General features: G+C 37.4%; 1 protein-coding gene across 3 annotated transcripts in view; it reads right to left on the bottom strand.

Moving 5' to 3' along the window:
* The window catches only part of Lrrc4c (leucine rich repeat containing 4C), a 1,245,152-nt gene extending 1,217,845 nt beyond the window's left edge, over positions 1–27,307 (bottom strand). For all 3 annotated transcript variants that reach the window (XM_031371128.1, XM_031371127.1, XM_031371130.1), the window contains exon 1: positions 26,279–27,307. The gene's annotated coding sequence lies outside the window, so the exon portion shown is untranslated. The remainder of the gene's footprint in view (positions 1–26,278) is intronic.
* Between the last annotated feature and the right edge of the window lie 392 nt (positions 27,308–27,699).

Below are 27,699 nucleotides of genomic sequence, written 5' to 3'. Positions count from 1 at the left end.
AGAAATCCGCCTGCCTCTGCCTCCCAAGTGCTGGGATTAAAGGCGCGCGCCACCACCGCCCGGCTAAACTTTACTTTTAGAATGCAGTGGTATAGTATATTAAAAAGATCAGGATACATGGGGTCTATCAGGTCATGGAAGCTAACTATTCAATAACTCTGCTCTAAGTAGAGAGTAATTTGAAAATCATAACTCAAGAGCCATCAGGGTTACTTTTATAAAGAAACAATCTGCATCCCATCAGTCTTCCAATATAATATATAAAGCTCTGTCCTTTATTGAAAAGCAGAATGAAGTGGCTAAAGTTCCCACAAAGAGACAAAGGTTCAATGGAAGACTAAAATAATTTTGACCAGGATACTAATTAGAACTCTTTTTGTTTTCCATATTTGGTAAAGTATTATTACAGATATATTCAGAGATGAACCCATATTCTGATCTTTGCTTGTTCCTTTGCTTGTGCTTGGAGAAACATAAGGGATGGTTTAATGTTTATATGGCTGTAAACATTTTGGATAAAAAACTGTTCTATTTGGTAAATCTGCCTAACAATTTTGATAATGAAAGTCTCATAAGAAAGGCCTATAGACATTTGATGCATCAAAGAGTTCTTACTGAATGACACTTTGATGAAGTAATTACAAGTGAATCAAAAGAAGTAAATTACCCTTGAAAAAATAACAATATTTATTAACACTACAGTGCTTAAAAAAACACTAATTATTTAATTTACAGTATAGTGTGCTGACAAAATGGTACTCCTCCTTTTTTATAAAGGAGAGAATTGACCTATAGGGAGAGGTGATGTGTTCACACAAAGAAGATCCTCAAAAAGAACATGATATAAGATGTAAGGTGTGGGGAGAAGGTAATAGGAAGGGTCTCTGTTGGACAGAGAGCCCAACTGACCATCTTGTAAGGCCTTCGGAGTATGAAGGTTTTTTTAAGCTTTTGAATTGAAATACTGTTTGCTGATGTTTGGATGTCAAATATCTGCCCACGCCTCATGTGCTCATCTGGTCCCAAGCGAATGACACTACTTAGAAAGATTCTGGGATCTTCAGGAAGTAGAGAAGCCTCAGGGGCAGAAGTAGGTCATGAGCAGAGGACAGGCCTTAAAATGGCACTGATTCACCTCCTGTTTGGGTTCTGCTTCTTAACTATGCATACATTGTAACCAGATCCCCTTCATTCTTGCCACCATGATCCTCTATAGCCTCACAAACTTCAAGCCCAAATAAACACCCTTCCTTTGCATTTCTTTGTTCCAGATACTTATTTACAACAAAAAGAAAAGTGGTCAAGAGTCCATCCTTAAAAATTTCACACACAAAAAAGTCTTTGATGGCTGAATGCTTCAAAACTGGAACTCCATTTTAGGAGATATGTACAAAACCAAGGAAATGGTTTGGATTTTCCTTAGTGGACAGCCATGGGGATTGTGCTCCAATGACAGCATTGGGTAAAATACAGTCAGAGTATCCTGTTTGGTTTTTTTCCAGATGTCTGTCACATCACAGCATTTCACAATGCTGATTTCCTTTCTACGTCCTATTCCTTAGCTTATTTCATACAGTTTAGTTTCTAATGGCCCGTGTCCTTTGAAGATTTGTTGGCCTACTTCCATGAGTTAGCATTCCAGCTCAAATTAGATCTGCGAGTACTACTTCTACAGTTTCCTCAGTGTTGATGCTGTCTCACTTGGAATTTCTTCTGCTAGTTTAATGCCATGCTGAAGCATCGCTACACAAATAGCCCTCAAAGCCATCTTATATTATAGAGCTACAGTAGTGAACAGACAGCAATACATAATTGATGTATGAGCTTCCTTGGCTGCTTTGAGAGTGCATGGTAAGTTTTCAAAGGCTTTGTAACTAGGCAAGAGTTATTTTCCACCAGAAACAAGCAGGCTTAGTGCCTATAGTCCTAACTTCTTTCTGATCCATGGTTGTTATATCATGTATATATTTCAGTCATCTCTTGTTGAGAAACAAACTGTGCTGAAATTTAGTGGCTTAAAACAATAACTTTTCAGATATGAGGTTAGTGAAGACTTTTCCCCAATCTGTAGGTTGCTGATTTGTCTTATCAACTATGTCCAGAAACCTAGGAGGTGAGAGACTCCCAGGACTCAAAGGGGGGACCTTAGATAAAATACCTGACAGTAGGAAGAGGGAACTTACAGGGGCCACCTCCATCAGGAAGTCAAGACATCAAGTGAGGGATGGAGTTGTCATCCCACAGTCACATCTCTGACCCATAATTGTTCCTGTCTGAAAGAATTACAGGGATGGAAATGGAGATAAGCCTGAGGTAAAGAAGGTCCAGTGACAGGCCCAAAGTGGGATCCAGTTCAAGGGGAGGTCCCAAGGCCTGACCCTATTACTAAGGCTATGGAGCACTCACAAAAAGGTATCTAGCATGACTGCCCTCCAAAAGACCCAACAAGCAGCTTAAAGAGTCAGATGCAGATATTTGCACCCAACCAATGGACAGAAGCAGCTGACCCCTGTTGTTGAATTAGGGATGGCTGAAAGAAACTAAGGAGAAGGGTGATCCTGTAGGAGGACCAGCAATCTCAATTAATCTGGACCCCCAAGATCTCTTAAACACTAGACTACCAAACAGACAGCATACACCAGCTGATATGAGGCCCCCCAACAAATATACCGTAAAGGACTTCTGGGTCTGTGCTCATTCAGAGATGATGCACCCAACCCTCAAGAGACTGGAGGCTCTAGGAGTTTAGAGGTCAGGTGGAGTGAGGGGTGGGGCATCCACATGGAAATGGGGTGGTGTGGTGTGGAGGTGTGGGATATGGAGCAGTTGGAGGGTGAATGGTGAGGGGGAAGGGGAATAGAGTATAAAAAATAAATTAAAAATAAATTAAAATTGAGAAAAACAATAATTTTTAAGGACCACTTAGTTGTTACATCTTGTTAATTATTCCATCTACTCTGGAGTTATTCATATGATGAGGATCTGCTGAGAAGCATGCTGAAATATCTAGATATGTTGCCTAACTTCCTCGCCTTTCCCTTCATGGTGACAAAACATTTAACTATCTTTAATAACAATCTTCTATCATCATTACTACCTGTGACTCCAAGACAGGAAAGGAAGCCCTCATTCCTCTTTGAATCTAGGTTTTCTTCCAATTAGGAGTGGAGCTCAGTCCCAAAACATTAGGAAGACCCTGGGTTTGATCCATAGCAAAGTGAACAGACCAAACCAAACAATGAAACCATCAGACAAAGAAAGAAACTTAATACTACCCCAATTGTTTTATTAAGGCAAAATAGACAGATTAATAGTTATGTTCCCTTTGACTGTAGAAATCAGATAGACACAGAAAAAGAGGGGACTGAAGGTAGCTTACTCTGGATATTCTCCAGTGCTCATGCATTTGTCTTTTATATTAATTTGAAATCAGAAATCACATTTTTATTTTGGTAGTTTTACTTGTTAGTTAGTTTGTTTATTTATTGATTTAGAATATTTGCCTAATGCCTCACTTACCTTTAGGACGTAGAAACACAGTGATGAATAAGAGAGCAGATTTTTTTGTTTGTTTGTTTGTTTTTGTTGTTGTTGTTGTTGTTTTTTCCTATGAGAACTAGACTCCATGGTCCATAAACTGTAAATGAACAACGTGATCAAATACCAAAGTGATAAGGTGTTCAAGGAAGTCACACAGTAGATGATCTACTGCTGATTGGAAAGCTGAGTTAGCTCATCCAAAGTAGAGATATTTCATCTAAAATTCTAAGTGATGGGGTGATAGCTTGTGGGAAGCCCCAAGACAATGACACATCTGGTATGTCTTGGAAAGAGCACATAGCCATTAGAGAAGAATAGTTATGGTTAACTCTGACTCTTCCATAACCATGCATTGTTCATCCTTTTTGAGTAAATTTTTTATAGGAATAGACACACAGACAAAGAAAACTTAAAATGATATGTGTCTTTATGACGGGTAAAGTCTACTGAGAACCAGAATATTTTATTCTTGGTGGTCATGGTAGTGATATTGACGATGATAATGATGGTGGTATTGGTAGTGTTGATGACAGCAATGGGATTGTTGCTGGTAACTGCAGTGGTAGTACTTGTGGTAGAGCTAGTGATAATGATGACAATAATGCTGATGGTGGTGGTGATGATGATGATGGTGATGATGGTAGTAGTGGGGACTTTGGGTGCTGATGGCATTGATAATGTTGGTGATGGTGATGGTGATAGAGATAGGGAATGTTGTGGTAGTCATGATGATGATGGTGATTATGATAATGATTATGGTAGTGGTGGTTGTGCTGCTTCTCTTGCTACCACTGCTGCAATTAGAAGAGAAATCCTCTTGGAATTCTTTGAAAATTCAAAGGACAATTTGAGTGTCATTTTGCATATGTTCAGATCTTAGTTTTGCCACACTGGTAGATAATAACATTCCTTCAACAAGACAATTGGCCTAGCAGAGACAGCTCAATGGTGTATTCTTTCTTTCTTTTTTCATAACTATTGATAACACAATAGGAAACTGTATAAGAAATATAGTACTAGAATATCAAATATAGTATATAGATTATCACATACTTGCTGAAGCCTATGCTGAAGCCTCAGGAATTAAGTAATACTCAAGGTCCATAAAACTGAAATGTATGCAACAATGAGTACCACAAGGAAGAATGTGAACAATGCACACAGAAGCAGGCCATCTTATAGAAACACCATTGAGCTCAGTACATCCTTTACTTTATTAAGCCATAAACATCTTTCATGTAATTGGATGGTCTTGACACAAAATACAAGTAGAAGAAGAAAATGTATGCAAATGGAAAATTGCATGATCAGGTAGGACTCTGGGACAAAGTTTTTGTGAAGCTACCTAGTATTGGTACAGCTTGAAGTAAAGTCTAGAAACCCCAATGACCTCTGCTTTGTAGGATCAATGAATATGTGATTGATCTGTTATCTTGTAGCCCAAGTTCAGGGCATCACTGAGGTACTTGAGAAAAGTAACAAGAGTGTAGGTACAGTAATGAGGAAGTAGAAAGTTTTAAAAGCCTCTCAAGAGAGATATGGAGAGGAAATAAATAAATATATACACACATACATACATATATACATATACACATATGATATTCATATTTTATATTTATTATATGATATATTATGTATATATATTTGTCTCTAAAATGAAATTACATCATATAAATGAAAAAAATGCAACTGGAAATTGTCTCACTTAATAAATAATTCAGACTTGACTTGAAAAGATGTACCTCATATATTTTTTATTTGTGGAATTTATTTATAAATTATATAAAGATACTTAATTGTTTTTGTATATTTGACATGAAAGTAGGAAGCAGTTTTCTAGGCAATGAATGAAACTAATAGAAGAGGGAACATAAGCGCAGAAGGGGAAAAAGGCATGAGGACATCTGAAAATGTCCTTATGAGTTCTTGGACTATGTGTAATGGTTAAACATGAATAATAAGAAATAAAATAGTGCATCTAAAAAACCCTTCGGACTTACCTAACATTCACAAGCAACAGACCTAAGAAATCAAAAGGCCTCTGAGAGTTTTGAGGAGAAGAAAAAGGGGGCTTAAAGGGGTGGTACTGTGACTCTAGCTAAACTGGCCAATGATGGTGTTTAAGAAATCCGCAGTGGAGAGAGAATCAATCACACCAATTAAAGCAACCCCAGATCCACTCAAAATTTTCCTAGGAAGCTAGTGATCCTGACACTTTCTGAGTTCAAGTCTGAGTTTCTAGATACTAACAGGTTTTTTAACCTTTCTGTGCCTCAGATCCCAGCAACGATAATAAGGTTGGATGTGAAGAGTAAATGATTTATTTATTGCAAAGGTCAAAGAACAGCAGCTGGTATATAAAAGGCACTTAATAAATGTGAGCTATTGTTTTAAAGATACAATCCCTTATAATTTACAACTCATAGTAAGATCTGTAATTGTTAGTTATTATTCAGCCCTTTTTAAACAATTCAGAATTGAAAATGCCACGCTTCTCGGTTTCTTCTTTGATCCTCGGAAATAACATGAGCGAGTAAACTTTTGTAGGCATTTTTTGTCACTTTCAAGTGGCTAAAAAGTAAATTCAGACAGCTGTGTACCAGTTCCTTACAGCTATTGTTCTTGCCCTCAGGAAATAACTGCACCTCTGTTGAAGGCGATCAGCATGATCTACTGAACTACTGACCAAATACACTGGGAGCGACTGTTAAAAAATCACAACAAACAGCCAGTGTTTTATCCTCTTACCCCTTGGGAGTTTGGAACCATTTGAGATGGATGGGAATTGAGTTCAATTTTGTTATTCTCTTTGTAGGAAGGATGCATTCATATATGACTAGAAAGAATATAATTGTGACTTAATTTCTAAATGTTTACAGATAGTTTGAGTACAGCACTATTTTCTAAAAATTATGATTTTCATGTGAGTGCAAATCGTTAGGAACACTTATTTAGTATTCCTCTTCAAATTATTTTTACATGACTACTACTGTATGTATGATTCCGATAAGGCAAAGATAGTCAGAAGCTGGTGGATGCTGTCAGAGTTTAAGAATCTATTCTCATGCTTTCCTTGGCTGATCTGAACATGTACTGTCAGATGCATAGGGATTGCTTAATAATGTTAAAAGGAAACAAAATTACTTAGGAAATTTAAAGATGTTCATTCATAACATTTCTAAATATATAATCATATTAATGTTTTTGTATGTTAATAAAAATTCATCTTAACCATTCTTTTTTCATTTCTCCTGTGCAAATGGATTTTTGTCTCATCCAGTAACATGCCAGCGAAAGCATTTCCTAAGAACCTGTGATATAGGCTACTTTGTAAGCACTAGATTAAAAACAAACAATTTCCAATGTAGAATCTTGTTCTATACTGAGGTAAAGTTACTTTTGAAAGAGAAAATATGAAAAATAAATAAAAGAATGAAAATGTGAGAAAGGACTATGTAGGATGATAGGTCCCCAAACCAAGGGATATTGGGACAGCTGTGTCCAGAGATCATGGAACAATTCAACCCAGAGTTACTAAGCTTGAGTTTTGAATACTAAACATCACCTCTTATCTTCATGCACATATTCTTATTGATTATTTTTATTTTTCTGTGTGTGTGTGTATATATAAGTATATGCATATTCACTTGCACATGACCAGTTGAAATAAAACTTTCATATTCACAGATTTTCCTGGGTACAGATGGACCTAACTGTTTATATTAAGTTGCACAATCATATAGACATAGTCAGACAACATATCTAGAGCCACTTCCTTAGGTTATTGTATAGAAGGCTTACTGTAGTGATAGTTTCTGGAGTTTGGGATTTGCTGTGAGGTTCACCTTCACTGATGTGGTAGACCATGTGTCTGACTTGGCCTAGTATGTGATCACAGAGACATCTAGTGGTCAGCTTCAGGAGTACATGATGTGAAAAATAATAGAGAAGAGGAGCCCTTTCCACAGAGGCTCCGGCCCATGAAGTGGTACCTAGTGAGAAAGGATGGGTTGAAATGATCTACTATGCTTAAGTGGTAGGACTCTTCTGTTCAGGAAGCTGGCAAACTTTGGGATGAAAGAATAGTAAATAATAATTTTAAAAAATGTTAAGTTACTTTAGGTATGTTTTCAGTATTTTTGTTCTACTGAAAAGAAGGCTAGCTGAAGTGCTGACCACTGCCACAAGGACTCCTCATCAAAATTTCTCATTTTATAAACAACATTAAGCATAAAAACTTTAGTGTGTGGTTCTCACTGTATACCACAATAACAGTTTCTTAAAAGGTAACATAGTGTTTTGCTTTACTTAGTTAGGTTTGCTCTCTTAGTTAGGTTTTCTATTGTTGTGATAAAACACATCAACCAAAGTGACTTGTGGAGATTGCCTCATGCTACAGTGGCACCAGCTAGGGCAGTGGTTCAAGGGAGGAACCTGGAGTCAGGAACAGAAGCATAGGCTATAACGAAATGCTGCTTGCTAACTTGCTCCTAATAGCTTGCTTGGTTTGTTTTCTTTTTTCTTTTTTTTTTTTTTAGTAGATATTTTCTTTATTTACATGTCATATGATTTCTCCTTTCCAGTTTCCCCTTAAAAAAAACAGACCATAAACAACAAGAACAAACCCCTGTTGCCTCCCCTCTCCCCATGCTTGCCACCCCACCCTCTCCCACTTATTGGCCCTGGCATTCCCCTACACTAGGGCACAGAACCTTCACAGGGCCAAGGGCCTATTCTCCCATTGATGCTTGGTTTTGCAATCCTCTACTATATACATGCTGCCAGAACATGACAGTACCTGACTAATACAGATGTAGAGGCTCACAGCCATCCATTGAACTGAGTACAGGGTCCCCAGTGAAGGACTTAGAGAAAGGACCTATGGAGCTGAGGGGTTTGCAGCCCCTTAGGACGAACAACAATATGAACTAAGTAGTACCCTCAGAGCTCCCAGGGACTCAGCCACCAACCAAGGACTATACATGGTGGGACTGATTGTTCTGGCAGCATGTGTATAGTAGAGGATTGCAAAGTTGATCAGTTTGTTTTCTTATACAACTCAGGACTTCCTGCCCAGGGATGCTGAGGTACACAGATGGCTAGGTTTGTCTACATCAAATATTAATGAAGAAAATGTCCTACAGACTTGACTACTGGGTCCATCTTTTGGAAGCATTTTCTCAGTTAATATTCCCTCTTCCAGGGAATGTGTAGATTGGTGTCAAATTGACAAAAACCAATCAGGATACTCATTCAAACTGTGGAATGAAACTGATGACAGCAATGATCCAGAGAAGCACTTGATAGTTCTGAGATGGAATATTTAAAGCAGCATTTTTTTTAGCAGGGCATAGCAGTATAAACTCATAGTCTCAGTTACTCTGGAGGGTCAGAGTTAAAATGGGAAAGAGCTGGGTCCCAGGAGTTGTATGCCATTCTGGGCAACATAGCAATCCATGTTTTTATTCGAAAACAAAATGAATGACAAGATAACAGGAGTGCTACTCTCGTAGAGCTGTACCAACATCAGACATGGCCTGACTTTTAATTAATAAAATGGGACTGTTATACCAAAGTTCCAAGAAAACACATGGCTTAGGAGCTATCCTACAATTTTTAAAATAGTTTGCAAAGTAGAGAAAGAAATAAAGATAAAAGCAAAGAAAACGTGGGGAAATACACACTGTAGATACACATGTACTCATCCTATCTCCACTCAAACAGAGGCACATAGACAGACACGCTCATCTCCATCCCTTGTAAAATGCTGTCCCTGTGGCCAGTGTTATACAGATGAGGTTTAAAATTAAATCCTTTTGCTTCATTACCTAAATACCTAAAGCAAATCCAGTACTGAGACCTTCTTAGACTCTGTTTTTTTGTTTGTTTGTTTTATTTTGTTTTTATTTTTTTATTATTTTTTTAATATTTTCTCTATTTACATGCAAACTTCTCCATTCCTAGCTTCCTCTCCAAAAAACAAAGAAACAAACAAAAACAACAAAAACAAACCCCCACTGCCTTCCCCCTCCCCATGCCTGCCACCCCGCCCTCTCCCACTTTCTGGCCCTGGCATTCCCCTACACTGGGGCACAAAACCTTCACATGGCCAAGGTCCTCTCCTCCTATTGATGATCGAACTTGCAATCCTCTACTATACACATGCTGCCTGAACAATCAGACCCCTCCATGTGCAGTCCTTGGTTGGTGGTCGAGACCCTGGGAGCCCTGAGGGCACTAGTCAGTTCACATTGTTGTTAGTCCTAAGGGGCTACAAACCCCTCAACTCCATTGGTCCTTTCTCTAACTCCTTCACTGGGGACCCTGTACTCAGTTCGATGGATGGCTGTGAGCCTCTACATCTGTGTTAGACTCTGTTATGGAGGAAGGGTAAATAATAATTCCTACTATCCTCATGATATACTTCAAAGCAACTTAGTATTCTGTGTCCTGCTCAACTCCTGATACCTGGATATTTCATAAGTAGTGGAACATATCAGCTGTTTCTTAGAATATTATGTAAGGGTTTGAAGGAATGGCTGTATTGTATCTTCAACTCTCCAATATATATCCTGATGCCCTACTAATACTAATAATAAATATCCTGATATGACTAAATAAGGTCACAATATTTCAATGAAGGCATTAAGGTAAATGTTTAGAGAGTAATAAAAGGTAGAAATTAAATGTTATGAAAAATCAATGGATTTGGAAAATTATGTCCTGGAATTATTTAATAAAAATTATCTAATTATGAAAGCTATATCCAGGTACTATTTGATGATTTGAAGTACAAGTTTTAGGGGGAAATGCTGCCCTAAAGCATGTGTAACTTTCTTTTTTCTTTCTTGAAATCCTGCCATTTTGATTTCTCTGCAATTTCCATGATCGGTTTAGATTAAAACCACTGATTTTGAAAGAAGAAAAATAGTATGAATTCTAAATCTGGCTTTTATGAAATTTTTAAAATTGCTCTTAGTGATCCATAGTTCTATGTGTCTAGATCCTCAGTTAAAAGCAGATCTGTTTCATGTGTTACCCTTGTAATTGAGTGTACTAAATAAATGGCTGATGAATGGCCTTTAAGAGAGCTTCTCTGCAAGGGTTATCAGAGTCCACCGTGGTTATTCAATAACAACCCATAGGTCTGTAACTGTCTTTGGTTTATCCTATAAGTGGACATTCACAGGCCTCTCCTCTGATCCCAGATTTCTCAGTGAACACATCAAGACTCATAAAATATTGTTACAGAATATGTCATCAATCTCCTCCATCGGAGGACCCCATACCTGAAGAACGTAGAATTCCCACTGCTGTTGAAAGCAGAGGAAATACATAAGGCATGGAAATCAGTTTGACAGACTTCTCTGAGGATTTTTACTTTCAAAAAATCAATAAGACTAAAGATCTTCACTGCCTTCTACATTTATGTAGTACAGCCTCTGATTTTAAGTATATTACATAGGGAAGGACTCCATCATCATGAGTTGTACAGATATAAGACTTCATTATTATTCTGATGTGTGGAAAGGCATTCTTACCATCTATGTCCTGGTGTTCCTATTCTATGGAGATTGGAAAGATCATTCATCCTGAGGAAGTTAGACTTCCTGCTTGGAAAGGACACAAGGGAATTTCTGCAATCGGTATTAAAGGAAGGATGTGGGGCAGGCAGCTTGAAGACTGCAGATCTGCTCAGCTGCGGCTCAGTGAGCAGCTGCTAATGCAGCATTCATATCATGCTGGCTCAGCTAAGAATACTCTTTCTATTCTTGCCTGCTCTTTGTTTTGTTTTGCTTTGTTTTGAGGCTGAGGTGTTAGGAAAAGAAGCAGTATCTGAATGTATTTCATGATTATCCTGCATATTATAAACCACTGGATCCTCTCAGCCAACCTCAGCAACGCAGAGGCTACCTGGTCCTCCAGGAGAGCTGCCAGTGTCTGAAAGACTCTGGAAGTTAAAGGTCCATAAGGTTTGTGTTCTTGGATGTTCACTTAGACTCTGCTATTGACACTGCCCCTTAGTACAATCTCAATCACTTAAAGTAATCGAGAGGATATAGAACTAAAAATGTTTGATCTAATATAATATAATTGTATACTGTTTGTTGTACATGCAAGACAACATGTGTACTTGAACAATATCAACATGTTCCTACAATCATATTTTATGAAAATGTGAATGCTGTTACCACGAACAAATGGTCACATATTCCATTATTAAAGAGTGAGCTGACCTCTAACAGCATGATAAGCGGTTGATTTCCCAGCTCGAATTCATAATTCAACAGTGATTAACACTAAAGCATCCAGGTACATGCTTTACATGCCTTATTTAAGATGAGTAAATACCCAAACCTGTATTCCTCAGGGATTTCTGTCATAAAGCAAGATCTCATTTTTATACACTCATGTAAGAACCATGAGTTATTGACTAGTAAACATGTCTCCATCCACAGTACAACTGTTGTTTAAATCAATGTTTACACATAGCTTTCATGGGGCAGTATTAATTTGCTAAATGTTAACTGATGTTCCATAAGAGTGTTCCATGGTTGAATAAATTTGGAAAACATTGAATTGGAACAAAGTAAACATTATTGTTTAACACAAGACTTCCAAAATTCTTCAAATATCATTCTTTACATGCCTTTTAAAAGAAAGAAAAATTAGAATGAGACATTTTACAGACTTATGAGAGCCAACAACAGTTTATTCCTTGGAGATATGGTTGCCTTTAATTTTGGAGTATATTAGATGCTTTTTCATGGCAATTGTGTAAGATATACATACATCACTTTAAAGAAGTCAAGACAGGTAGGCCACATTACATATTTCATTTAATTATAGTTCTTTTAGCCTGTCTGCATTTCCTAATGCTTTAAAACCATTCAGAAAAACAAACAAACAAACAAACAAACACACTAGATTTACTGTTAAACCAAAATGAATCAGGGAAGAAAATTGTTGTTAAGTAGGTAAGAAGCTCCACCAACTTCATTTTGAACCCTTCTTAATCCATGCCAGACCCTGATTTGTACCCTTGAAAGACACCTAAAAGGATGAAACTAACCCCAAGTAATCCTCCCTGTTCTTAATCAGCCCCACTCCTGGCAATGAAGTTATTTTTATCCTTTTAGTTGTTATGCAACTTATCTCAATTTTAAATTGTCAGAACTTCTTCACAAAGACATACACCCGTCCATGGAGACGCAGCTTGGGTAAAGAAATTCAGCTCAGCAAAGTCTCGTAGCAGCAATAACATCTCACAACTTGTTTAAAAAAACAGAAAATCTTTTACAGAGATGAGTCACTAGCTTTCACTGCCTGATGTACAGAAATCTTATATGTGGCCGTAATCATCATGGAGAGCCTATTTTATAACACTGAAGCTGAGCCAGTGGGACACAGGCTATAAAACTCTACTTCTTCAAATCACTTTCCCATGTACAGCACAGCCCAGCTCCAAACGATCTCTTCCAGTGTTTCCCATAAGTGGAGTACAAAACTCTGCTCATACGTTAAGACTTCCAAGAATTAGTATCTTTCAACTGTGATTTCAATGCGCAGCCTTTAAGAGAGGGATGATCTAATCATACCTTCCTATAATGACTTTCTATTTGACAACCCAATGAATCTGATAAATCCCCAAACCTGATGATACGTGAACAGATAAAAGTAACTGTGCATCTGAAAACCTTGCCAAGCAATCTCTTCCTTCTGATCCCAAATATTCAATCCTTTCCAATATTTCCACTGTGCTAGGGGTGGAATACTATTTCTAAATACAGTTCACAGCTGACACAAACGCCATTCCAGATTAGTCTTTGGCAATGGACAACTGTTTTTTAATTTTTGTTTTGTTTTGTTTTGTTTTTTGAGACAGGGTTTCTCTGCATAGCCCTGGTTGTCCTGGAACTCACTCTGTAGACCAGGCTGGCCTCAAACTCAGAAATCCACCTGCCTCTGCCTCCCAAGTGCTGGGATTAAAGGCATGCGCCACCATTGCCCGGCACAATGGACAGTTGTTAAAGCTTAGATTTCATAGCACCAGACAGCAAGTTCTACCCTTTCTTTACCTCTTCCCATGTAATAAAAATGTTAAGAGGTCAAACTTTATGGAGAAGATAAGGCTCAAATTAACTAATTGTATGGTTTAGACCATTTAAATAGTCATTTATTGTTTGCAATGTTATCTTGTAATTTTTTTCTTTCTATCTTCTCACAGGCATGGAGTCTCACATGCACTCATGCACAGTGCAAAACTGCGGAGATTCACTGGGGAGGGAAAGGCCAAATAAAGGCAACTTCATACAGTCACAGTCTGCCAGCCTTTTGACATTTCTCCCCTCCATGCCCCTTTGAAAGCTACACTCTCTCTTCATTTCTATGATGAATGCTTCATACTCAATGGCCTTGCATCTGAGACTGTCTTCATTCCTTCATGACATTTTTCTGAACAAGCATTCATTGATTTGTACATAAGTATGATAGAGATGATGTTGGATCTGGGATTGAAAGACCATAGTATATTGAAGTTGTCTTATGCAAGTCCACATTCTTGTGAGACATAGAACGATATGAAGAAAGAAAGAAGGAAAGAGGAAAGAAAGAAAGAAAGAAAGAAAGAAAGAAAGAAAGAAAGAGAGAGAGAAAGAAAGAAGTTAAGGAAGGAAGAAAAACAGACTTCTTACTAAAATATGACTTTTATTTGATATTTAAAGGATGCCAAGAATAAATTTCTTGTTTAATTTTCATATCAACAAACTTATTGAGCAATTCAAAATATATACATAGTCAATCTATTACATAGCAAGGACTGACTAAATACTGAAGGGGGATGCATTTTCTTCATTTAAATCTTATATTATGCAGTTGTAGACAGTACAATATAAGGCCATTAGCCAATATACAAAAGAATTTTCAAATGGAATTTAGCAAAGGTAGAAGCTAGAAGACAGCCCAGATATGACACCCTTGGCAAGAGGATGGAGGTTCCGGAAGGCTCATTTGCTTTCAAGTTAACAAATCGATTATATAGGTTAAAAACAAAATGCAAAGTCATTTTGAAATCATGGAGCAAAGAGAGAAAATGGTATTATGTTGATTGTGCAACCAATCTAATAAAAATGAGAAAAGAAGAAAAAATCAAAAAGAGTAAAGTATACATTAATTTTGTAGGAGATGTAGACATAATTTTGGAGGCATACTTTTAACCTAAAGTATAAAATGAGTGTCTTGTCTATGTAATCTATGTCTGAGACTACAACAACCTTTAATGTAAAGATATCTCCTCAAACCCCGCTCCAAATTGGCATTAATAGTCAATGCTTGAAATCAGTCCATATATAATTATCAGAAATCCACTATTATCCTTTGATTTCAAAAAAAGAAAAAAAGAAAAAAGAAAATTTAGAATCTCAAGCAATTAGGAAAATAATTACCCCTCCTCTTTTTCTCTTTCGTTCTCCCTGTGTGTGTGTGTGTGTGTGTGTGTGTGTGTGTGTAAACAAAGTTTCCCAAGTAAATATGTGAGATAAGAATAGTTCTTTCTGCCTGGTAGTGGCACACACCTTTAATCCATGTACTCTGGAGACAGAAGTAGGTGTATCTCTGTGAGGTCAAGGCTACACTGATCTACAGAGCAAGTTCCAGAGCTACACAGAGAAGCCCTGTGTAAAAAGCCACCACCACCACCACCAACAGCAACAACAAAATGCTGAGGACTTCCTGAAACTATATACAGAGCAATGGCTGAGAGCACAGTAACAGACAGGATCCCACATGGTAGTACTTTGTGATAAGCTTGTGATGGTAGACCAACCCTAACGGCATGAAATAAAACTTGATACTGCATCATACTGCATGTGTACATATGTGCATTCAGGCATGTATGTCTCTGTGTGTACATGGCTCATATCTTTTAAATTTATTTTAAGATTTTTCTTCCCTTTATATCAGCTGGCTTGCTTAATAATCTTTTTTTCTCTATGCTGCTCCAACATTAATTGGGAAAATGTGATGATTTGTAATGGGCCGCTAGCTCATTAGTGTAATTTAGCCAGGTTCTACTGTACCTCACCAGACATACAAACAATGCTGCTGCACACATCTGTTTCTGGTGCTCTATTTCATAATCATCCATAATTTTTGTGATTTGAAATAAGGGAAATGGTTGCCCCTTACTCAGCTGTTTGTTTCACTGGGCTACACAAATATATGTGATATAATTCATAAATAATTTCAGGATAAAACATAACAAAGTCGTCATTTGCATAGAACTTTAAAGTTTATGTAACTTTTAAAGATATATTGAAACACACACACTTCCTTAAGAAGGAAGCTGTTAAATATTTAAATGACCTAGAAAAGAACATTTTAAATATATTTCCTACTATAGGTATTTAATTTATCCAGACACATGTTCCAAAATTTTTGACATTCATTTACTATCTCTATCTTTCAATTTTTAAAAATATCTACTTCATTTTTTCCAAAAAGAATAAATTTGAAGGAAATATGAAGTTGTAGATAAATGAAAAAAGCAGAATACGTGCCAGTTGTTAGAATTGTGATTTGGCAGATAAAACAATGTCCCTTCTGAAGGATGTTTATATCTACTGACAGCAAATTGAGGCAGTTGTCAAATGCTTGACATGGTTCTGCAGACTTGGAAGACATGGCAATCTTAAAGCAAAACTCAGTATTACATCCCCACTGAAGAAGTTGGAAGACGATCCTTGTGGACTGTATCCAGGCAAGTCAATGCTGCCCCCTGTGATATTCTAGACTGCTTAAAACCAGGAGTGTACAGATCGAAGACTATAATCTCTGAGTCAGGTTGGGAAAGGTTCAATGATACCTCCATATGAGAAAGTGAACTTGAGGCTGATGTTGGAATGTTGAAACTGAGCAAAAAGCTGAAGGTCTAAGAAATCCTGGTAGCCAGAAAGAAAGCTCATCTTCTGAATAAGTGAACAGATGGAAGGTGTTCTTGGTAGAAGATATGGAGAAAATAACAAAGGTAGAGAGAGTTTACTTCTGATTCTGTATGTGCAATTTATCATACATTACAGGGGGTGATTAGAATGGAAAAATCTTCCTGAAACTAGTCCTGGGCATGGACACAGGAAGAAATTAACTCTATACTTTTCCTGTTTCTGAAACTCAGAATCAGCATGTCCACTAATACAGACAGCAATGGCCAAAGATTATTTCTAATTAAGAAGTTATTTGTTAGTATAAATAAACCTCATTCAGTTCTTCAAATAAGTGGTATTGTACAATAGGTATTAAACGTCCCTCTTTTCAAAAATCTTTTTCTCTATTTTTCCTAGATGCTGACCTTGAATCCAGACTTTACCTCAAAAACCAGGTCACCCTATAAAGAAACTTAGCTCATTTGCAAGTTGCTCATTGTTCGAGTGCCATGCCTCCAGCTTAATCAAAAAGGAAACGTGATTTTCTTGAAGCAGAGAAAGGACCCCTAATATCTTTCAAAACCCAAGCCAAAGAGTCTTGCCTAAGACAGAAAGGTCAGGGACTAGCCTTCAATCAGCTCTTCTGGCTTTGGTAAAGGTTATTTCATTCTAAGCTTTAGATGGTTAAGCATGTTTTCCTTAAGAACATGACATCAGATGATGACAGTTAAAAGACTCTAAGTTCAAGGTACTGGAACCCTTTCCAGAAACAAAAGAATATAAGCAAATTGTAAGCAGAAAGAGAAGATAAACTAGATGGGTGTCTGTATAGATCTATATTGGTAATATCTCATTCTACAACATTAAAAAAGAGAAAATTTTCAAAGATTATTTTATGCAGAAAAAAATTCCCATAAATTTAGGAAAAAAAAGTTATCCAGAATGTCATCAAAAAATGTAAAAGAGAAATAGAGGGGAAAATAGATAATAGTGCTAAATTTTGTAAAAAGCTTCAAATTGAGGGAACTAGACACCTGGGCTGTGTGGCCAGATGCAATGACACAGATTTCTGCACAATTTGTAATGATCCATTTCTTTAGGAAAAATCACAAGTTTAATGAATCTTAGTTTTTCTGTTAGCATCTCCAGAATAAAGATGTCCCTCTTTGCATGATTGTGAAGCTCTTAGTATATCTGTACTATCACAACATTGAAACAGATTCACTGTGCTTATCTTGAGGACTCTCTTTTTGTGAAGCACTCCACAGAATTCAAAACATTTCTTCACTGTCATCACTACTGAACTATGCAGAACTAATACCAAGCTGTCCTTCTGTACTTAAACATCTCCAAGCACTAACGCCTTAGTTTTGCTTCTACAAAACTTTGACTTACTTTGGTTAACATGGTAACGTCTCCTTTATCAATGTAATGGCAAAAGTAAGACAATATATTTTAGGGGGAATTTATATTGTCTATATTTGGTATTATATGTGCATAGCATTAAACTACATATATGTCTACAACAAACAAATACAGAGTAGATAGCACTAACAAAATGATCACAAAAGGAGAATAGAGAATTCTTATTCAAAATGCTCATTGAAAGTGTTGATTTATTTATGTAAAATGACCTCAACTAAGATTTCTGAGATGGAAGTCAGTTATGGAATTTAGATGTAGGAACTTGGTTTGTTTATATATTATTTTTAAATAAATGGTTGCCCATTAATGAATATCATAGGAAGCATCCCAGATAACATCCCAGATATGTGCAACAAAGTTAGTTGTTGCAGACTCTTGTGGGAGTAGCAGAGTTGAATGTAGAGAGCCTGATAACAATGATAGAAATTGGGGTCAGACTTAGAGTTACAAAGACATATTAAAGAAGGGAGGCAAGGGGAACAAGAAGACAAAGAAAATATAAAAGAATGATGGAGGTACATCAATCAGAAGAAAATACGAAGAGCTTCTCTGTTCTTATGCTGGACAAACCTTATTTCAGGAAATTCCTGATAGCCAGGTGAACATGCAAACATTTCAAATATATTCTCATATGTCCATTTTGGCACTGGGATCAAAGTAGATTTATGAATAAGATGCTTAATACTTCCTGATAGCCCAGATTCTTTGGTAGATGAAAGATCTGAACCAAACCACTTAAATATGCTTTTCCTTTATATAAGGAAGCTCTGGGCTCTGCTATACTCTAAAATCTTTAATCCAGATTGCTTATGATCATGACCTATAACTTCATCATGAAAAAAATCAGAAAATCCATTTGCTTGCTGCTAGGATTGCAGCAATATTTATTCAAAATATTTATCTTTCATATATTACTTTTATTCAAATATTGTCTTGATGCTATATTTGTTATATTAGGCATATCTTCTATATTGATTGTCTACTGAGTTCTCAATATGTATGGTCACTGGATTTATTTTAATGAACTGTTGATAAATATGCCATAAAAATTATTACTTCTTTGACCTGACAGATAATTCATGCATAGATAGATAGATAGATAGATAGATAAATAGATAGATAGATAGACAGATAGATAGGAAGATAGGTGGTAGGATGATGGGTAAGAAAAGAGATAGATAATAGATGAAAAGATGATAGAGATAGATAGATCATATGATAGAAAGAAATAATAGATGATAGGTATATAGATAGAGAGAATGATAGATACATACATACATAAATACATGTATACATACATATATGTCTTTATAAATGTCTTTATAAATGAGTGAAATCTGTCATCACTGGGTAGTTTAATACAAAGCATTAAAAAACTAAGTTACTTCACACCTATACATTCCTACATACATATAAATGGTATAACTAAAACAATGACATGGAAATGTAATAAAATATTTTCATCTTATTCAAAATGTATGTTTTTTTTCAGGGATGAGAGAATAAAAATGAATTTGTATTGTTTTCTTTGGCACGGTGAATCAAAAGAGCATTGCTGTCTGTTCTCTTTAACTAGAAAACTTCTACAGATAAGAAGATGGCTCAGTGAGTAGGATAAAGTGCTTGCCCTGTAAGGCATACAGCTCTGAACTCACTCTATAAAACCTAGCTATGAGGCCTGGTAGTGCACACTGTTACCCACTTCTGGGAAGGCAAAAAGGCGTGACTCTGAAGCTTTCTGGCCAGTCAGTCTAGAGTACTTGGTGAGCATCAGGGCAGAGAAAGATTTTGAGTAAAAAAAAGTGAACTGCCCCTGAAGAGTGAGAGTCAAGGCTGTTCTAATTTCAGCAGGTACTCATGGATACAGGCTTGAGAATCCATACAGATAGGAGTACACACACATATACACAAATGCAGAGTTGCTAAAATGTGTTTTTTCCCCTCCTTTTAATAGCCAAGCTGGTAACTGCATTCTAGAATCAGAATTTTCTTCCTATCTTGTATATCATATCTCAGACAGACAAAATCATCCAGGATTTTATTCATTCCTATCATTTAACTATTTTTTCCTTCAAAATACAAAAATAGTTATGTAAACTAAAATTCTCAGATATTACAATAATTACTATTAGTATTTTAATGAAATCGAATTTATTGAGCATAAATTCTATCCAATCTCTCTTTTCTGTGCTTCAGAAGTATTATTTTATTAGTTATTTTATAACAGTTCTGCAAATCAAGGTACTGAAATACAGATATAAAATCAACCTGCCCAAAGTTACATCACTAAAACGTTGGTACACATAGTGATACTGCTTATAATATACATTCCATCAATGCTTCCAAACTTTCAACTGAAGTATAATGTACCATCTAAGGCCAACCATTCCAATAAGACTTGGGCAATAATAAAAGAATCAGACACATGCCTAAAGCTCTAGACTCTTCTAAGTACCATAAAAATATAATATTAATGGTATACTATATCACGAATTAACTGATTCAAAGAGAAAAGTTCCCGGGTCTGTTAGAAATAAAAAGGACATATGTATGTGTGTGTGTGTATATACACACATACACACACACACACACACACACACATATATATATATATATATATATATGCAAAATCTTTTTGTTTTATTTAGAAGAAAAATAGTGTTTCACTAATTTTTTAAAAATTTATTTTTATTTTATGTGTATGAATATTTTGCCTATATTTGTGTATATGTACCACATGCATGCCTATTGCTGGGAGAGGTCAGAAGAGGGCATCACATTCTCTGGAACTGAGGTTAATAACAATTATGAGCCAGCATATAAGTGATGTAAATCAAACATTGATCCTGTGAAAAAGCAGCAAATGCTATGATTTACTGATGTGCTGATCCAACCCCCAAACTCACTGATATTTTAAGAGAGAGCATACATTATTTCTCTTGTCTGGCACATAGAATATGACCATTGATTATTTGTGATAATTGTAACTTATTGCATCAGTTTTATGTATGTTCTCTACATGAAGTGCTGTATATTATTGGGACAATTTCCTTAGTTCAGTGCAGAGACCTTTCCCCAGATTGTGGCACTTAAGGTTGCAGTATGAGTATTGGAATGTTCTTGTGACTCATTGACATCCTTTCTTCCTCTTCTGCTGCCCTAGACCTGGATTTTATAAAAAGAACTTAAATTGCTGTGAGTTTGAGTTTGGTATTTCTTCCATGCAAATCATAAAGCACAGCCCATCCATTCATTATCAGACAGTAAGAGCCCACACACTGAAGGGCAAAGCCCAGCTCTCTTCATGTTCAGAGAAAGGCTGACTAGGCAGAACAGAAATACCTGGGTCAAGTGGTACCAGCCGTGCAGAGTTAGCAAAGCAGAATTGGCCTCATCGCTGACAGCTCAGCTAGCTACATTAATAGGAACAAGGCTTTTTACATCTTTAGCAATATGTTCTTGAACTAAATAAAGGTCGTACACAATGACATAGCTCCATATGGGTCAGATGCTGGAAGAGGAATCTTAATTCTGTTTAACTATCAAGTCAAAAATTCTAAGGAGCTGTCTGGCAGACAGCAGCATGCCATGTCAAAATGCTGGAATTGCAGCCAAGAGAAATGAAGAGAGACCTTATGTACTTCTTACAGCAGCAACCACATTACCAGTACCTGCCAGATAGCTAACTAATAAATAGATATTCTTTCATTGTCTATGAACCAAAAGAGACAGTAGAGAAAAAGCAATGTTAACACCACTTGCTGACATTTGAATTGTTTCTGCAACCACATATGGATGGATGCACATGATTCTACTTACAGTCAGTATCATTTTGAAATTGTGAACATGAGTATAACAGCATCTGGGAGGCACTTAGGCTGCTCCGAGAGGGTCTGAATAAACCCTAAAGCAAACTGACAGAAACATAGCTTCATTTCTTCAGTTTTACCCAACTCTCAAGTTACATTTTTTACTTTAGCCCTCTATCTAAGGCTAAACATATCCTGAATTAGGTTGGTTTTTCTCTTCCTTAAACTAGATTAAGATGGATGGAAAAAACATCTTTGTGAGCTATCAATATCAATGTAATTTCTTATGAAAGGTTTTACTAACTGTATTTATACAACATTTCTTCACTCATCATAGAAATCTTTATGAGTATCTTTTTAGGTTTTATAGAATAGAAACTTGAGGCTCTGAGAAATGGTCTATCCTAAGTTTCTTCAGCTACAAAACTAATACTGTTATTATTGTCTTCATCTATGCCTTTTAACCCTAGTCTGTCTCATAAATGCATTCCATTGTGATAATGCTTGTCCTCATTATGTCCTGCCTGTTACAGATAAATATCCTATTTATTCAGTTTCTAAATTTCATTAAAATTCAAGTTTCATTATGGACTAGAGGTTTTGGAGCTTACAAACTCAGTAATGGCCTGGGTTTCTTTGCCAAGAAAGTTACAATATCTAAGTGTGTTTCTTTGCCTTTTTCCTTCTTTCCTAACATATTTCCATCTCCTTTCTTTATGTTTCCCATCTTCCATCCTTCCTTCCTTCTTTCCTTCCTTCGTTTATTTTTCAATCATTTCTGGAATCCAAGACAAATGATCATCACACAGCTTTCTACTTTTTTTTATTTTTAACGAATCAAGTGTTACAGCCCCCATACCCTGACTAATCATTTAAAATCTATCCACGCATAAATGCACATGCACCTACATGCACATACACATACACATGCATCAGTCTCAAGTGCAATTACAGATGATGGGACTTATTTAGTCGATTGTCTACTTCAAACTTCCTATCCAATCGCAATAACCTTAATTTTTTTGTAATCATGGAAGTCCCAGAGCGATTGTTTGTAAGTGGTAGGGAATAGCATGAAAGACACATCAAGCATCTGTTGCTCTATATACTTCATGCCAGGTTCCAAGACTTCGCATTTCATTCTGTAGACTGATGTTCTGACCCTGGTCCCATCACCACTGTTAGCATCAGCCGAAGATAATTAAGTTGTTCTAAGTTTTAGTAATGATACAGCAATCAAACCTTCAAGTGCAGGACACTTGGTTTATCTTCACTGCCAGGGCTAAAGAACCAAAAGCCCAAAGAACCTAATGCCTAGCAAACCTAAAGAATCAAAAGAAAGTTCTTCTTGAACTTACTGGATAATCTTCCTGGCTTCCTTTAAAGAAGCTCAGTAGCTAACTTTCCAGCTGTCAGCTTTGTCCATTTGAAAAGGAAGGAACTATTCATGTGTTAAGTGTCTTGGGTCTTAAAAGCATAGAAACACACTGGAGAGAGAGTGTTGGGTCTGGTTGGCTGAGTTGAGCAAAGAGACAGAGAAAGGCCTGTCCACTGACTGGAACTAAACTGAGGAGGAGATGGAGGTTCCCTTACCCTCCTCTAATAAATTCAAAGCAGCCCTTTATGAATTCACCCTTTAAAAATAATCTTGTGCCTATTTCTTTGAAGGAACATCAGTCTCTTCACTGGCTACTCTGATATACTATATCCCTTTAGAAATGGAAGTTCCTACTCCTCCTTTTTCCTTGCTTCTTCTTTTTTTTTTCTGCTAAATTTCCTATGCTACCAAACCAAGACCTCAGAATACTCTCTATCAAGAAACAAGGTTCAAGAAAGTCCACCTTTGGTCCTGGAGTCAAGTGTGAGCATATGCTGTTTACCATTGCTACACCTCAGTTAAACATAGAGATGTCAAGTTGCAGATGTGCAAACAGCATCTGGAGCCCTTGAGATGCAAAGGGCTTGTTTTACACGTTGCATGAGGTGGTGTCATAACGTTCTGGGTTGGCTAGTGTCCCACTTCCTATTATTAACCTAAAATAACTGATAAGGAAAGTGCTACTGCTGCCAGGAGATTTGTTTATGACAATTATTAAATCTCAAGTACATAAAAGTTTAAATAATATCCTTCTGTCTTCAGACAGTGTTGACAATCTATTCAATTAATTTCCCAATACCACCAGTCTAAATACATATTTATACTGCATGAAAATATGAATTGGTAGGAGGTAGTTAAAGTCAAGCAATCTCAAAGAAAAGAGACATAAGTTTGCCAACTTACAGAATGGCATTTATGAAGAACCTCTCTTTACTCTTAGTGGTTCTAATATCAAGTAGATGGCCTAAATCATTACCTTCTCTACTTAGGATGAGTTATCAGAATTTACAGGTGAGTGGGCCGATGAAAACCAGAGGAATAATCCAAGTCCTCCCAGAGTCCAGGAGACCTCTGATGGCCTGCTGTGACTCCAAGTCCTCCCAGAGTCTAGGAGACCTCTGGTGGCCTGTTGTGACTCCAGGTCCTCCCAGAGTCCAGGAGACCTCTGATGGCCTGCTGTGACTCCAGGTCCTCCCAGAGTCCAGGAGACCTCTGATGGCCTGCTGTGACTTGCTGTCATCTGGAGCTTTTTTGTCTTTCTCTTCTTATAGTTTATGTTTCTTGTTTTTGTATCTACCCCTGACTCTGTGTTTCATGATTCTTAGCTCATTTTTTCCTCAAGAAAAAAAAAAAAGAAAAAAGAGTAAAGAATAAAAGAAATTATATGTATGTCTGCTACTATGTTCCAGCCACTTAAAGAAAAATGAAAATAAAAAGGTAAAGCAAAGGAAATGTTCCTTTGCTGATTGTGAAACAGTAGCTGAAGTCTAGGGGGAAAATACATGAGTTAAATGTAGCCTGCCGGAATACCATATTGTGACTTGTGTCTCAAAATTTTCCCACAGTGTGTCCATCAGGTTATGGTGTTGAACATCAGTCACAGAGCCAACTAGGGACAGGGAACTTCTCTTAACAGCTTCAGTTCAACTCCTCCAACATCCCTGTGCAAGGGTCACTAGATAACATCATGTCTACATTTTGTTTGCTCTTTTAGTAATTCCCCTTTTAGAAAAGATGAAATATTAGTGTTTTGAGAATGAGGTCTGACATCTCCAAACTTGGATGCACTTATAAATCTTTGACTAGATCAGACATGTCTGAATAGATTTTCTATGCCGCAATTAGCATCTTGTAGTTAAATATAGTCCTCAGTAGTTGGAAAGAATTACCTAGGTGTGCCCTCCTCTCCCTAGTTAGTATACTTGTCATCTCTACATTGAACATGATCACAACAGCTCTTAGTGTTGGCGAAGAGCCCAGGGAACATCACCACTCTGCTTCAGACACACCACCATACATGTTCACCAAGAAGAGTAGCCTTCTACCACTTTCACTTGGGGATTTCAGCATTTTAGAAAAATACATGTTATTTTCCCTGCTAACTAGAAGTCAGGTGCCAGTTTAGAGATTAAATATATTCACGAATACAGAGATGCAGATGCTGTCACAGTGAAATAGTATTTTTGTTTCTTGAGATCAAAAAAAAAAAAAAAAAAGTAAAGTGCTATCTGCATTTCAGTTGGAAGGAAAGGAGGGGTAAAGATTTATAGCAAAGGTAACCACCAGGGAACACGGAGGAGACTGATTTCAGCAAGATATTTGACTGAAGTCACATGAATTCTGAAGCTGCTTGCTTTTACAGCCAAGACTGCACAGTTATGAGCAATTTGCATCCGCACTCCTTTCTCTAGGGACGGCATGGGGTGAGAAGATGTTACAAAATGACAGACATTACTAGTCACTTGTCGTAATAAGGGGACAGCCGAGTTCAATGAGGGTTAATGAGATGCAATAGGAAAAAAGTCAATCCAAAAGCGAGAGTGAAAACACAAAACAATTCCCACTTTGTTCTCATTTGCTCCTATTAAAAGCTGTGGAGGCACAGCCACTGTTCCTCGGAGCACACAAAACTGTTCTTAGAAAAGAAAAGAAAAAAAAGAAAGAAAAGGAAAGAAAAAGAAAGAAAGAAAAAGAAAGATACGGAAAAAGAAAATCTGCAGGGGGTCTACTTTTAAGTTGTAAAAGTCTGAATCACACCCCCACTGACATCCCATGGCAGTCTCTGAGTAGGTTCAGATTAGCTTCTGTCTCCGAGCTTCTGACAGCAGCTACTTTGAATGATCCCCCCCAAACCCCCCCACCCGCAAAACAATTCCCCAGTTTAGGAGATTTATTTCGAAATAGGGTGGAATTTTAATTTTTCTCACAAATTTGCAGATTTCATGTTTTCCAAATTCACCAAGAAAACACCAAGAAGAGGAGTATAAAATAGTAAGAGGGGCCCATACAGATGGAAATAACCTTCTTGGCATGAGAATAACCCCAAATGCCACACACTGGCTCCTCTCTGCATTACAATCTGGAAGTGCGCGCTTATGAACTGCATATGGATTTCTGAAAACAGCCCAGAAAACAAAAACAAAAACAAAAACCCACAAACATTGTAAGAAAACAAGGTACAAGAGCTAAGTAATCTGGTGACTTACCTTCTCTGCAGATCCTCAAAGTTCACCAAGGAAAAATTTAAATCCTCTAGCTGGTCACACACCACTCTAATTTCCTTCCTCTTCGCGCTCTCTGTGTGTGTGTTTGTCACATAACAGAAAAATAATCAACTTTCAAAGGTTCCATTTATTTGATCCTCCAGCAACAGCAGAATATGTCCAAGAGACTCCGCCAAAAAGTGAGCCAAAAACTCATCAAAGACGAAAGGAGCCGGGGGAGTAGGGCAGAGAAGGAGCGGTGTGAGGAGGGGGGGCTACAGATTTTGAGCCCCAGTGCCTGGAGATTTTTATCACTATCACGCTGTTGAGCTCTCCTCTTGTATGGTATACCTCCTTTGGTTGTTTCACAAACCCACACACACACACACACACACACACACACACACACACAAAATACGGACACTCACACAATCTCTTTTATGAGGAAGCAGGCACCCACACGCAGGAACACATACAAACACATAAGCACTCACAGAAGCCTGTGTAATGAAAACTGTCAGTAGTAACCTCCAAGAGGTGCTGTGAGCTGCAGATGGTATGGCTTGCGGTTACCTTCCCAGGTCTGTGGAGAATCAAAAGAACATCCAAAAATCAGGGGGCTGGGGAGTGGAAACTAGATTCCGGATTCCTGTCCCCAAGGCAGATGTATCAAGCCAGGAGTGAGTCAATCAGCAGAGGTGTCTGCTTGCACGGTGCCCCGGATTATGGCAAGGTTATTAATCTTGATGCGCTGCATGCCCCCACCCCCAACACTCAGCAGCCTGCATTGAGATGATTGCCAGAGCCGTGTCTGTCCCTGCTCTACTGCATTTTGCTCAGCGCTCTGATGCTGCAAGTGAGACACAGTGGAGGCAAGAATACTAATAAGGTGGTTAGCTACAGTTTCTTCAAGGCAGTCAGCACGCAGTACAGTAAATGTGGACTTCCCAGCGCTCCGTGAGTGTGTGTGTGTGTGCCTGTGTCTGCAGGGAGGGCAGCGAATCCATCTCCCGCCAGCAGGAGAGATGGCTTGCATTCTGCTGGATAGGACTATATCACCAGAATCGTCACTGTCCTGCATCCATTGTCTCTGACAGTATTTTGCTTGGGATGAAGAAGCGGGGGTTAATGGTTTAGAAGCCTAGAGCTGGTATTTGAAAAGGGTGGAGAAATAAAATGTTCAGGGAGACAAATTAGCTTTATAAATAGGCTCCAAGGAGACCAAGGCAGATTTTTAACATGCTGCTGCCCTCGCTGTTAAATGGAAATACAAAGCAATTTCAAAAACCAGCTTTAGCCTATAAATCTTAGAGCTGGCAACAAGTATCTGAATTTGACTGATGGAACAGTGGATAAATGGATTTCTGGAGATATAAAAAGTTTGTTCATGCCTTCTTCCTCCTAGACTGGATCCAGTGTGTGCT

This window comes from Mastomys coucha, unplaced genomic scaffold, assembly GCF_008632895.1.
Source record: "Mastomys coucha isolate ucsf_1 unplaced genomic scaffold, UCSF_Mcou_1 pScaffold15, whole genome shotgun sequence".
In the NCBI taxonomy this organism is placed as follows: domain Eukaryota; kingdom Metazoa; phylum Chordata; class Mammalia; order Rodentia; family Muridae; genus Mastomys; species Mastomys coucha.
Note: the sequence above shows the minus strand (reverse complement) of the source record. Positions and strands in the feature narration are given on the sequence as shown.